The sequence below is a fragment of the Chinchilla lanigera genome, unplaced genomic scaffold, assembly GCF_000276665.1.
Source record: "Chinchilla lanigera isolate Chin_1 unplaced genomic scaffold, ChiLan1.0 scaffold00006, whole genome shotgun sequence".
In the NCBI taxonomy this organism is placed as follows: Eukaryota; Metazoa; Chordata; class Mammalia; order Rodentia; family Chinchillidae; genus Chinchilla; species Chinchilla lanigera.
Genome location: NW_004955407.1, coordinates 29,616,242 through 29,621,809, shown reverse-complemented (window position 1 = coordinate 29,621,809; position 5,568 = coordinate 29,616,242). Strand labels below are relative to the sequence as shown.

Below are 5,568 nucleotides of genomic sequence, written 5' to 3'. Positions count from 1 at the left end.
AAGACAACACAAGCATAGTTAGAATTTTATTAATCTTTTCTTTGTAATGTAATCTTTCTTTACAAAACATTGCAAAATATGAAATTCCACATAGAAATAAGAAACCCCTTCAGAGGATAAGCTTCATACAATATGCACAGTTTGGAACTATTGAAGTGTAGTTTCATTGTAAAAGAGTGCTACGATGACAAACCACATTTTAAAAAAAGAGTTCTTAGTAGAGAAACAGACAAACATACCAGACATAGTACACAACAAAACTGATGCCTCCCTCAGCTGTACCCCTAGAAGTTATAGGTACCAAGAGCCCCATCTTGAACTTGGAAGGCATAGCTTTCAGAACTAGTTTCTGGCACAACATTTTGATCTTGTTCTTTCTCTACTGAGAACTACACCTCATACAAGTTTACTGAGGCCTTGTACACAGACTCATTTTCATAGTTCTGCAGAGCTTCAATCTTGACCTAGCCTCCACATTCTTTGATCATTTTATTAAGCTTCTCAGTTTCACCTACTTTCTCAGCAGCCTGAAAGATATTAGAAATGACATCCAGAGTAACAAGAATACTTTTTGTATCTTTCACAGTTAAGAGGTTCATCACTGGTTCTATTATACCACAATGGACAAGGCATACAATCTGTTCAACTGTCCCACTGCTTATATAGTTGGTCATGGCACAAACAGCTTCCTTTTGTGTCTTAAAGTCTGCTTTAGAGAGAACACTGATGAGGAATGGGACTAATCCATGGTTTAGAACTTGCTGTATCTGCTCCTGCTGGCCAGCTGTGATGTCTGATGTTGTCCATGTGGCTTCTTTTTGAATATTAGTTTTGGGGTGAGTGAGCAGGCTGGGAAGGACAGGAAGTGCTCCTGAATCTATCACAATCAGAGTCTGTTCCTCCATTCCAGTGACAATATTCCCTATGGCTCTTGGCATAGGAGTCATAGTAGGAAATTCTTTTGAACCTGGAAGCTTCACCAGATGGGGCATAACTTCCGTTTTTACAACCATTTCAATGCATTCATTTGGACCATCAATAACGTAAGAAATAGCCCAACAGGTATCTGCTAATACTTCTAGATCATTGTGATACAGGAGATGAACCAAAGTAGGAAGAATCTGCTCAACAGCATCTAACAGGGGTACAGGATAGTTGCTGCAGCACAGGTTTGAAAGTGTCCAGGTAAGATTATGTAAATAATCTCCTGCTAAAGATGATATATCAGGAACTGCCAGAAAATCCAAGAGTGGGTCAGTTACATTATTTTGACAACCAAGGCTCAGAAAACTGAATCATCATCTGCAATGTTTCCTACAGCCCAGACAGCTTGTCACTGATGTAAGCATGGGGAGACGCCAAGGGAGAAATAAGTGCTGGGGTAACACCTCTGTCCACCACAGCCTTGGTCTGTTCTGCTGACCCGGAAGCAATGTTAGTGAGTGCTCAAGCACACACAAACTGAATGGGACTACAGTCAGCTGTACTCATGAAGGAAACAAAGTTTGGAATCAAACCAGCCCAGACTATGTGGTCCGTGAGGGGCTATCTTTCCTGAGAAAGCAGTTTCCTAGCAGCTTGAGTAGCTTGCAGCTGGCTTTCCAGATTATTGCTGTTTATGTATGCTTTTGACAATGTCATCAACAATCCAATTCACAGTGCCTTGGTTATCACTGTTTTCCTGGAGTGGTGCAGTAGCATCATCAGGAAATGAGCTTCCATTTCTCCTTCTTAGCTTTCCTCAGCTCCACGTTAATTTCTATTCATCCTTGTCTTGTTTCTGTACTGTCTTTTCCCTTGTTCTTGAACCTGTTCATCTGGGCAGCTGGTGAATTAGCATTCTCACTGGTGGACATGGTAATGAGACAAAGACAGAAAGTGGTTGTGGACTGGGTGCTCTCTAAAAGTGTGCCCATTTTATTAACCTTACATATGTAATTACAATTGTATCACCCCTTTGTGTATTCTTTCACTTGTCAGAGAATTCCATCAGCAAAAGTTCATTTTTATGTTAAGAGAAATATAAATTCCTTTATAAACCATCCATTGACCATCTAGGACTAGTTGAATTCTTTAATACAGAATAGATGCTTAAGTATTTGGAAATAATCAGTGTGTGTCTTAGTTGAATATTGAGTACTCTCAACGAAACATACATTCTTTCTCTTTACAAACTCTAATGATAAGCATATTTCTTCATACACTGAATGAAACTCTTTGGGGATATTAAGATCTATAGATACTGCTCTTAATAACTATTCAGAGATGGGTTATAATGAAACATGCACAATGATTTCTTCACCATTTTAAGAACAATATAAAAATTTTAGGAGACAAAAGAAGGTTAATTCTTGGTTGTTTTTTTTGTTTTTTTTTGTTTTTTGTCTTTTTTTGTTGATTCCAGGAATCAAACTCATGACCTCAGGCTTGCCAGGCAAGCGCTTATGCCATTGAGCTATATCCCCATCCCAAAAAGCTTAATTCTAATTGGAGGAGAAAAGAACACTCAGCGGATGTTTACAGCTGCACAGCCCATAATAACTAAACCTCGAAAGAGTCATATAGGCCTGAGACAGATAAGTGGGTAAAGAAAATGCAGTATATGTATGCAAGGGAGTACTACTCAACTGTTTAAAAAAAAAGTAAATTGAATCATTTATAGGAAATTGCAAAAACCTGCAGACCACAATGCTATGTGAAATAAATCAGACAGAAGGCTAAAAGTCACATTTTTATATTATATGAGAAACCCAAAATATAAATAATATAGATTGTAAAAAAAAATAGATGATAGGAAACAGAGAGGTCAACTTTGTAGAGCTTGGAAGGGGACACTGGGGTGGGGGAGACAGAATGATGGAAAGAGAAAAGAGAAGTGAAAATGACGAAGGTGTGATATGTATATGTACCCATTCTCTAAGATGAGTGTTATTATTATGTATCACAAACATACACTGAAAAAAAGAGAAACTAAAAGTGACAGCTGGGTGTGGTGGCACATGCCTATAATCCCAGCATTCAGGAGGCTGAGGAAGGAGGATCATTGTGAGACTGAGGCTAGCTTGGGCTACAAAGTGAGCTCAAGGCCAACCCCACCTGTATAGGGAGACCTTGTTTCAAAAAGACAATCAATCAATCAATCAATTAATAAATAAATAAAAGTGAGAGAGGCTTCTTGTTGGAAGATAAGGCTTTGAAGAGAGAGGAGGCTGGGTACTCCACGATGGAAGAAACAGGTAGGGAGCCAGATGAACTTGGACAGAGGTGAGTGTAAGTTTGACCAGAGGAAAGCAAATGTAAAATCACCAATGAAAATACTGGTGACAGAATAAAGGACATTAAAGATCTCACACAAGAATTATTTTCTAAAATAAAACCAACTAAGCCAATGAAGAAATAAAATATTTATAAATATGGTCATATTAAAATAAAAATTGCCCAGTGATAGAATATATCATGAAGACAAATTTTAATAAGTTGGGATCCAGCGTATGAGAACTCTGCTCTTGTTGCCCAATTTTTCTATAAACAGACAGAGAAAGGCAAAAAATATGCTTAATAGATAACACATATGTCCATAACTCTGGTTGGAAATCATTTGTGAAAGTCAGCTGAGGTCTTTTATAATTTGTGCTTAATATTGCACACATGAAACTTCTTCCTTTGAATTTTGTTGTCCAAATAATACCATCTGCCTTCTAAATAAAACGTCACGATGCATTACTCATTTTGTAAAATTTTTTTAAATCAAAATACACATGATAAAAATCCAAATCTTCCTTATACTTTTTCCACTCTCCTTTATTTATTTCAAAAAAGGAGTGCAATAAACAGACTGTGTATATAGTTATTATCCCACATGCTACACATCACATGGACTCTACCATAAGATTTATGTAGTGCACAATATACTTACTAAATGATTAAAGTCTGTCTTAATTTGTATGCTTGACAGTTTATGTTTAGATGACTAATGGTGCAATAAAGTTCAAAGAGTTGATAATGGTAATGATAAGGCATTTGGCAGGCTATCAAAAGCCTTTTTATACTCACATAACTTCCCTGTTTCTGCCTGCTATCTTGAAACTATTTTTAACCATTATCTTTTTGAAGTATATTCATGTGCTATATTTTATGATGTGTATTAAGTTTATATAAGTTTAAAAACCAATGTAAACAGTAATAGGCTTTTGAACATTTTTTATTCCACTACTTCCCTAATGGTGTCTTTTACTTAGAGTCCCCCAAAAATGCCTCTCAAATATCTCATCACACAGTGAGTGTGCTCCACGTGATCAGCTAACAAAAGCAGACGTCAGATAATAGGGACCTTCAGTGACAAGTGTGCTCACCTGAACATTCAGTTAACCAAATTGTCACATCCAGTACCACAAGGGGATATTCCATAGTCATGTGATTCTGTATTTAAAATCTCCAAAACTTCATGGCCTATGCTAGAATATTTACTTATTCCAAGCTCTGCTGGAATCATGGTTCCTAGATTACTTTAAAAGTGTACCACAAGCCAAGTAATTCATGATATGCCAAGACAATACATGGATATGTATTGTCGCATAGCTGATAAATTATTTTTGATCTTCAGCTGCTCACTAGACTCACCGTGCTTGTTCTTTTCTGCATTACTTTAATCTGACTAATGGTTGGGACTCCGCACATGATCAATCTGTGTATCTGTAGTCAGGTCACTGACAGATGAGAAAAGGACAGCCTCTTTACTATCACTTGGCTTCTTGTGCCTTACCCTTCACAATCCAGATGGCTATAGATGATGTCATTATTGACTTCTCTCACTCCAAGGTCTCACATATTTAAAGAAAAACTTGCATAATGTCAAGAAGTAATGTTCTCGTTTTTAAAAACTAAAAAAAAAATTGCTCTCTTATTTTAAGCTATCAACACATTAGGACTTTTCAGAGTGAGGGATTTTCTAAGAAAAAACAATACAATGTGTAAAACATTGTGAGACAATGCATGAGAATAGGATTCAACAAATGGTAGTGATTTTGTGATGTTAAAAAATAAAGAGAACAAGCAACCATTGTTAATTGCTATCATTTTGTTTTGAGGTCATATATCATTTTTGTTGTTTTTGTGTTGTTTTGATTTTGTCTTCATTGTTGTTTTGTGATGGCTTTTAATTTTTAAAATAAAAAAAAATATAGAGAACAAATACCAACTCCACAGACCTTTAGTTCTGTAGATGACAAGACTGAGAGCTGGAATCTGAGGTAGTAGATTCAGTTAGTTGGAAAGCTGGAGGCACAGCCTAGATTCCTTTTGTTCAGGAACTGTAGATGAGTACTCACTATGGTTTCTGTGAGAAAATGTTTTCCCTAAATACCCTTTGGCCTCTGTCCAATTCTTTATTCACTCAGCCTCTGGAGATGTGACATAACTTTTATGTTTGGTAAACGTGGGAAGAATACCCGGGTATGTGCCTTTCGTGCCTGGGTTTCCCCTCTTGGGAGCTCCGATTTCTTCATGTGCAAACTGCCCGCAGGCTGCACAGGATTCTACATCTAGGAAACTGAGCCTGGCCCCACACAT

General features: G+C 37.1%; 1 pseudogene; it reads right to left on the bottom strand.

Moving 5' to 3' along the window:
* Positions 1–284: 284 nt before the first annotated feature.
* Positions 285–1,856, bottom strand: LOC102029047 (annotated as a pseudogene).
* Between the last annotated feature and the right edge of the window lie 3,712 nt (positions 1,857–5,568).